General features: G+C 39.4%; 1 protein-coding gene across 2 annotated transcripts in view; it reads right to left on the bottom strand.

Moving 5' to 3' along the window:
* Window positions 1–1005: 1005 nt before the first annotated feature.
* The window catches only part of LOC145391621 (uncharacterized), a 14741-nt gene continuing 6384 nt past the window's right edge, over window positions 1006–9362 (bottom strand). The window contains exon 4 of one of the 2 annotated variants that reach the window (XM_080266161.1): window positions 1006–1196. The gene's annotated coding sequence lies outside the window, so the exon portion shown is untranslated. The remainder of the gene's footprint in view (window positions 1197–9362) is intronic. The other variant, XM_080266162.1, reaches the window with a different exon arrangement.

Below are 9362 nucleotides of genomic sequence, written 5' to 3'. Positions count from 1 at the left end.
TTATTTACTCTTTTATTATGTAGTAGGTGGTGGCGACCATCATCCACTCACTTGATGTAGTGCTGCCTACTTCTTCTTTAGCCTTTATCATTCTTTTTCTATGCCTGCCCTCGTCTCTTCCTATTTCTCCCATCTTTCCTGTCAATTTATTACTTTTCTTTGCGTTATAGGTGGCTTTACATTGAGTGACAAGCCAAATGGTTTCCTGTAAGCCAAGAAACCATTTGCAAAGCTGGGTGGTAACCATATAACCAAACCATACGTGCTCCCTACCTGTCAACAAGTGGGTTGGTGGAGGGTTAGAGCCCCTCCCTGTAAAACAAATAACTCAAAGTCAAATGGCCACCCCTTACGGGATTATGGCGTCTGGTAATGGATAGATATATTATGTACACCCAAGGAAAGTTCCGCCTTACACACCTGCCTGCCAGTTCGGACCTTTATGTGTGAGACAACCACCAGTAAAGCTGTTGCGAGACACTCAGATTTCTGGTACAGGTACCACTGTGTGGGAGGGGAGAGGTTACGAGAGGAGGAAGGCTGAGGGAGCTGATTATTCCTACCTCTCCCCCTTCCATCCCCATCCTTATCACACAGTTACCAGATACTGTATATGAATATTGGCTATTGCTTCGCTACCACTTATCTCACACTTACTATTTCGAGGTGGTGAGCGAGTGTAGGTAATAACGCGAAACTTTCCTTGGGTGTACGTGGTAAGGGGAATGGGAAACCAACGAGGACAGTGTATTGTGAGGTGGAGGGGGGGGGGGACAGGAAGGGGGAATCCGACAATGAGATGGAGGCAGGGAATGGAGAGGTATATCTGAGGGGGGGATTTGGCTGGGGGGAGGACAGCGAATGGCGAGGCACAGGACGACATGGAGGCGATTTGTTTGTTGCCACCCCCTACGGTCTTAAGGCGTCTGGTAATAGATAGATGGACAGGCAAGGAGCTAGAATCATGGTGTATAAGGAAGATTATAAAATGGAAAATACTGGTCATTCTTTTTCCTTTATTCCATTGACTTTCAGACTCCATTGTTCTAGCATCCTTCGACGAGGTCTTCTTTATTTGCAACTCCCATTCTCTTACCAGATTTCATCCTCTTCTCACACTCAATCTCCATCTTTTCTTAACTGGTTTAAAATGGCCGCTGCACCAACAGTCACCTCTCGTGGCACTGCTTACCCTGCTGCCAAAGAGAAATGGAGAGATGTAATGAGAGACAGACAGACAGACAGACGGACAGAGAGAGAGAGAGAGAGAGAGAGAGAAAAAAAAAAAAAATTATATATTCTTAGAGAGAGAGAGAAAAAAAAAATTATATATTCTTAGAGAGAGAGAAAAAAAAAAATTATATATTCTTAGAGAGAGAGAGAGGAAAAAAAAATATATATATATATATATATATATATATATATATATATATATATATATATATATTCTTAGAGAGGGAGAAAAAAAATTATATATTCTTAGAGAGAAAAAAAAATTATATATTCTTAGAGAGAGAGAGAGAGAGAGAAAGAGAGAATGAAAATTATACAGTATATTCTTTTGAGAGAGAGAGAGAGAGACACACACACACACACACACACACACACACACACTCACAGTATATTCTGTTCACTCTAACTTGGCCTAAATCTGCCATTTCTCCATCTTGAACTCACGGATTCTCGGCGGTTAAGGAAGCTCCCTAACACCTCTTCCGTAGCGATTTAGGATTGGATACGACTGATTCCTTTCCTTTTGCACGTTATTCATGCAGAATATGGCGATATTGGAAGGATTTGTGATACAGAGGACATTGAAATTAAAGAAATAAATCGAGTATTAAATGGTGTTAAGGCGCTTCATTAGCCAACGAGAATACCGGCGTTAATAGATATACTACTAGAAAATAATGCTAGTCACGTTGAAGTGCTATGGAAAGGATGTAGAGCCGTGGCATTGTAATAATACCAGTAATAGCAGTGGTAGTAGTAGAACTGGCAGCATTTGTTGTAGTAGTGGTAGAAGTCGTAGTTGTTGTTGTTGTAGTGGTAGTAGTAGTAGTAGTAGTAGTAGCAGTAGTAGCAGTTGTTGTAGTAGTGCTAGTTTGTAGTAGTTGTTGTGGTAGTTGTAGTAGTGGCAGTAGTGGTAGTTCTTGTTGTTGCTGTTGTTTTTGTAGCTGGAGTAGTAGTAGTAGTAGTAGTAGCAGTCGTAGTAGTCGTCGTCGTCGTCGTCGTAGTAGTAGTAGTAGAGGTAGTTATAGTGGCTGTAGTAGTAGTTTTTTTCCTTTTTTAATATTGCTGTACTCGTTATCGCCACGTGGATCGAGATGGTTGGCAAATATCAAGTCGAACCCGGCGCCACAATAGAAAGACCTTCCACCGACAGGACATAAGGGAAGAAATGGAAGAGGAGGGAGAAGAGGCACACTACCCCCCTGGTAGGCCCGAGATGCCCGCCTCCTGCCACCCCTCACCTCCCTACACCACCCTCCACCACCGCCACCACACTTACTACACTCGCACCCAACCCGATCACTATGTATAAGTTTTATGTGTGTACAAATGTATTACTGTTTGTGACCTCTGTTTCCTATTCCATTCACCGATCTTGTGTACGTGAATATGTATATACATATGGTATATATCAGTATGCTCAAACAAATTCCATGTAACTACATACAACAGCACTCTTTATACTCACTGTACAGTTTAATACATGGATTACTGTATATAAGATTACTAATTAGTCCACTTTAAAATTATTGACCAATCACACGTACAGTATATTATAATCTAATATAATACATTAATAGGCTCGGGAAGATGACTACCTAAGTATCATCTTCCTTTTGAGATATTGTACAACTACTATTTTTATATGTACAGTATTGTGTATCTCAATAAATGTATCAAATTCAATTCGCACCCAACCCCGTTACAGTGACCGCCGTGGCAATTCTGGGTGTTACAATTGTGGTGAAATGAACCATCACCAGTCAAGATGCAGATTCGACCATAAAATACAATGCTCCAAGTGTTATAACTATGGCCACAAAAGTCGACTCTGCCATCTTTACACTCGCTAGGTTTGTGGCAAAGAAGGTCAAGCCGATGGTCAAAGCCCTAATTTAAAAAAGGTTTTTCTCACTATTGAACATATAAATGCTCAGTCCTTACTAGCCAACTTGGAAGAAGTAAAGACATTAATAAATGACAGAAACATGGATGTCCTTTGTGTCAGTGAGACTTGGCTATCTCCCCTGACTCCGAATGCGTTTATAAATATACCCAACTACACTGTGTACAGACGTGATAGTGGCCGTGGGTCAGGTGATTGTGTATATGTTAAGCAGTCCCTAAACTCAGACATCATTGAAACAAACGTAACACAGCAAACAGGTATTGAGGATTTATGGCTAAAGGTTCAGTGTAGAAAATTTCCTTCAGTTATAATAGGCTGCATGTATAGACACTCTAAGGCCCACTCAAACTCCTTTGACTATATTGTCGATGTCCTACAAACAGTGTGCACACATAAACCAATCTTTCTCCTTGGCGATCTAAATGATGACCTTCTTCAGAATAATAGTAAATTACATCGTATTATCAGAAACAACAAATTAAAACAAATCATAAATAAACCCACCCAAATCACACCTACCGCAGCCACCCAACTAGACGTAATTATTACTAACAAACCCGACTCGGTACTGAACTCCGACGTAATCCCTCATCCTGTTGCAGACCACGATCTTATAACTACTATAGTTAATATTAGTAGGACAAAACGACCCCCCACCCTACACATTTTTCTTGACTTACGCTAGTATGATAAGGACACCTTCTGCTCGCAAATTCTCAATGATACCGATAACCTAAACAAAATATTAAACACAGATAACGTAAACGAACCAGTAAGTACATTAACATCAATCATTACCAGAAATTTAGAGTTTTGTGCTCCTATGGTTACCAAGAAGATACGCCGACCCCCCGCCCTTTGGATGACCGACGAAATAAGTGAAGTTATGAAAAACAGAAATGAAGCCCAGAAAATCTTAAAAACGGATCGACTAAATCCGACATTACAGAGTCAATATAAAGATTTAAAGAAACAGGTTAAAAGACTGGTATATATAACAAAGAAGGAGTATTATCGCAGACAACTTATAAACTCCAAAAATACTTCCTCAACCTGGAAAATAGTAAAAGACATAATTCCTTCCCCCAAACTCAAATCCAGTATATGCATAGCAGAAAACGAACAAAACAAAGCCGATGATTTTAATGCCTACTTTGCTAACGTGGGAAAAAATACCTATGACACAACCCAGCGCTGCCTACTAGACAGCCAAAGCATGGTCGAAAGTGAAAGTGAAATAAATATAAATAGCGCAGCCTCGCACTTCCGGCCCATCCCATTGACACAGATACGGTGATTCTAACTATTAAACATCTTAACGAATCTAAATCGTTCGGCTCTGACAACATTTCCCTTCGCTTCATTAAAGATTATCTGTTCGTTATTGCTTTCTACCTAACATTCATCATAAACACCTCTATCACTACCGTTGTCTTCCCTAAATTATGAAAAACGGAGATAAAAGCAACACCAGCAACTACCGTCCTATCTCTCTTCTCCCCATTTTCTCTAAAATCCTCGAAAAAATCGTGTCAACACAGCTCACAACATTCATAGACTCTAATAAACTTCTTTTTAACAACCAGCACGGCATTTGACCTAAATTATCCACTGAAACAGCCCTCACGGTCATCACTAACAAAATCTATAACAATATGGATAAGAAAAGAATATCCTTATTAACTCTATGCGACCTATCCAAGGCCTTCGATAGCGTCAGCCACATCATTCTATTAAAAAAAACTCACTAAAACAAGACTAGATACTTTTTGGTTCGACAGCTATCTGAGTGAAAGAACAGTCAGTCCGTTTAAATAGTACTGTCTCCTCAAAATTACTCGTAAACTATAGTGTCCCCCAAGGCTCAATATTAGGCCCAATATTATTCAATATTTTTGTAAACGACATGTCGGAATACATCACTGACTGTACACTAGTACAATACGCCTATGATACTCAGTTTCTCCACAGTAACACGGTAAACGAGATCAACATTCTCACAAACAAAATAGAGGAAATCCTGCGCAAAGCTTGCCTGTACTTCCTCAGAAACTGCCTGATGATGAACGCAAACAAAACACAATGCATCGTTACAGGGACTCGACAATTACTATCGAAATTACCAAGAAACATCAAAATACAACTCCATGACAACACAATCGAACCAACCACTCATGTAAAAAATCTTGGTGTATGTATAGACAGGTATATGGTATTCGACAAACATATTAATGAAATGTACTAAAAAGTAATGGGAACTCTAATGTATGTTAATAGAATTAAGGATTACCTTGACAAAGGAACTCGCAAAATCATTGTACAATCACTAGTGCTAAGCATTCTAAATTACTGTAATATAATATGGGGAACAACAAACACTACTCTTGTAACAAATGCTCAAAAACTCCAGAATTTTGCAGCTAAAATTGTAGATGGAAGAGCAAAAAAAATACGACCATGTAACCCCTATCATAAAAGATCTAGAATGGTTAACCATAAAAGGTAAAATAATTCATGACACAGAGATTGCCATCTTCAAATACCTAAATAATCTATACCCTGATTACCTCCTAAATCTTTCCACTGTAACTGATGTCACCTGCAGTACCAAAAGGCAACGCAATAATCTCTACATTCCCAAGGTTAACACAGATGTTGGTGCAAGATCCCTATTAGTACAGGGACCTAAACTGTGGAATGAACTTCCCTCGTATGTCAAGGAGACCAATAACTTAAAAACCTTTAAGCTAAGACTAAAAAAATGTACTCCTTGAAAAATACTGAAAACCAACATAAAACAACTACTGTATGTGTGGTAGGTCTCCATATTATAATTGCAAATCATAATAGATAGATAGATAAATAGATAGATAGAGAGACAGATAGAAGCAGGAAGTCAAATGATGAGAAGGTGTTGTGTCTGCGAGAATCGAGCAGCGCTAAACATGCTTACACGGAGGAAAGCTGACGACAGCGGCCAGTAAGGAGATGATGCAGTTAGCTGTCAGCAGTCCTCTCGTGAGAAAGATCTGGTAACCATGAGGAACACACGTGACACACCCCTGCTACACCAGAATTTAGGAAAGAGAGCTCAGACGGAGATTAGCCACCGAACAGGCTAGACAGAAGGAGACAAGCGACCCTAGAGAGAGGTCGAGACGGAGATTAGCCTTAGAACAGAAAGAGAGAGAGATAGCGAGACAGGGAGGTAGCTACCCGGGACTTATACTCTTATACCTGTTTAATATTTCCAAGACAAATAAAAATAGTCCCATACTATTCTTTACCTCTCCCGTCACTACATGACATCTGGTGGGGAAACTACTACAAGATATAAAAGCCGCTCGACCACAAGTCTAAAATATACTTCTCTACAAGTAACTACAAAGTCTTTATGACATTTGGTGGCAGCGGTGGGATTCGAACCCACGCCTCCGAAGAGACTGGTGTCAGTCACACGTTGCTTGGCATGGCAGACTCGCGTTGTGATGTCATCTCAGCACATGGTGACGTCGGCTTCCCACACTGGTAGCTGTGGTGAGTGAATGAGTAGCGATGAGTAACTTGAGTTAAGACGAGTGAGTAAGATGAGTTGTGAGTCGTGTCTCACTCTTCGTTTGTTTGTTCTCTTTCTTTCTTGATGTATTCTTGGTCCTTTTTTTCTTGTGATTTACTCGTTGTGGGATGAAGACTGCCGCTACTTGTAGGTGCGTGTAGAAGATTATACAGACGACGTAGAGTTGTTAATTGTAGTCGATTGTAGATGGTTGTAGTTGATTGTAGATGGCTGTAGTTTGTAGGATTCAATGTAGAACTGAAGCTAATCTTGTAGTCTCGGTTGCTTTTGTAGAAATTTGCTTTTAATTCGGAGACGATGTCCGCAGATTTGCTGGTTTTGTCGTTAAGCTACTTGCAAGGCGTCGAGTGATCTCTTGACCTCTGCATCAGCGTAATGATCTGGGAGACGGAGGGGGCAGGATGGAGAGAATACTGTCAGAAGCTGATGTTGTTGGTTGTTTTCAATCTTGATATTTTGTAGGAATTTAATGTTGCTATGGATTCTCCTATACATAGTAAGAGTATATGCGCACCTAGACCCCAAGCATATAGTACGTCAAGGATGCCTCATAGCTCCAACGGCCACGACTACAATCGTCAAGGACGTCATGAGTACTGAAATAAGTCTAGATTACTTGTATGACTTACCTACTTATGTAGAAAGACTTGCGACGCCGATGCGAACTCTGGACTTCAAGATAGGGAATTATGTTTCACAAGCACATAACACCAAGGAAGTGGATGAAATGGTGAAGTTAGCGAAATGGAAACTAGAACAGGCGAAGTCAACTATGCTCGTCATGATCCAAGATCTCCCATCTTATGGAACGGAGGTACTGAGCGACAGGAACAATATCCCACGTACTCGCCAAAAGCGCGGTTTGTTCGATCTGGGCGGCGCAATTCTTGGGAACATCTTTGGATTGGCTACAGAGGATGACCTTAAAGAAATAAACAACAAATTTAATAAGATAGCTCAGGTACTAACATACCAGGATAAATTCATCACAGGACAGAACTCGGCAATGAAGACAATTGTGAAAAATCTGAAACAAGCAGAAAACGTAGCTCTCGAGAGTATAGATAAAATAAATGACTTAGAGGGCAACGTTACTCTTTTCCAGCACTTCTCCATCATCACAGAACATATTGACACGATTCTACTACAATTAGAGAACACTAGAGATCATTTCAGGGTACTTATGCAAGGAATTTCGAATGCTGGTGATGGCAAGATCACAAATGACTTACTCCCAGTTCATGAGCTACGTCAGATAGTTAGTCAAGGCATACATAAACATAAATTGAAGCCATTGTTCCGCAGTAGGAAATTTATGCAATATTACCCATACTTAGAAGCAACACTAACACCAACATCAGTGATAGTTCATGTACCATTCATCACGGAAGACCTGTTCACAGTATACCAAATACACCCCTTCCCCTATAGAAACAACAACACTTTAGTCATCATCAACATCAACACAGACACCGAACTCATCATGGTCTCCAAGAGACGAGACACTGTCACTTTCGCAAGTGAGTCAACGATTGAGCGAAAGTGCCGCACATCCTTACATGCTGTTCATCTTTGTCCTGCGTACATTTTCACGTTTCAGCCTACTGATACGGTCCCTTGTGAAATGGCTATCATCAGCAATAACAATATTCATCATCATTGCAACTTCACTTTTGCTCCAGATAAACTTGTACACCATCAACGCATTGGACACTCGCAGTTTTTTTATTTCCCTCATAACACATCAGTTTACATAGTCTGTCCAGATATACCACCATCTCATACATCAGCCTCAGGATTATACATAGCACCAGCTACTGTGCGGTATTTACACCATCCATGTCTACTTTTTCCACCATCAATCACTACGCCATTATCAACCATACACACAAACAGTTCCACCCACTGCCTGATATGAACTTAAACATGAGCACAAGTATTAAGCTGACTTCACCTAAGTTTGAAACTATGCAGCTGATCAATGAAACAATGAAGCCCTGGGAAGATTTGAGTTTGAGTATGTTCAACCCATATTATGTGTATAGCCAAGCACCTTCTGTCTTTATAATCATCTGCATTGTAGTTGCAGTATTGCTGTTGGCAATGCACAGAATGCATGCAAGAATTGCTAATTTGGAGTCATTGTTTAGTGGGGGGAGAGTTAACATCACAGTTAACCACCCTGAATGAAGTGTATATATTTTGTATATAGTATTAATTATATATATAAAAAAAAAAATAATAATAATAACACAAAGAAGAATGACCCATATATGACAGACCAGTACCATTATCTTTGAATGAAATATTAATAACTCTTACAATAATCTTAATTTTAAACTATTTTTATTCTTGCATGTATGCATTTCACTATAATATCCCAAGTACATACTGTATTACAGTTAAATAATTTACTTTAATGCATTTATTCCAATATGTATTCAACTTATTTAAAATGTAATATTACTGAATAATCACTATTTACTATGAATAATATATGTATACAATATTCATACAATTATGTTACTTTACAATATTATGTATTTCACTTAATTAGCTTATAAGTTCATTATAATGTGTAAGTAGTATGTATTAATATATTATAACTATTAAATGTCGATGGTACGCCATTTTTGCGCGGCC

The sequence above is a fragment of the Coenobita brevimanus genome, chromosome 19, assembly GCF_032717465.1.
Source record: "Coenobita brevimanus isolate Jiangsu-jjx chromosome 19, ASM3271746v2, whole genome shotgun sequence".
In the NCBI taxonomy this organism is placed as follows: Eukaryota; Metazoa; Arthropoda; class Malacostraca; order Decapoda; family Coenobitidae; genus Coenobita; species Coenobita brevimanus.
Note: the sequence above shows the minus strand (reverse complement) of the source record. Positions and strands in the feature narration are given on the sequence as shown.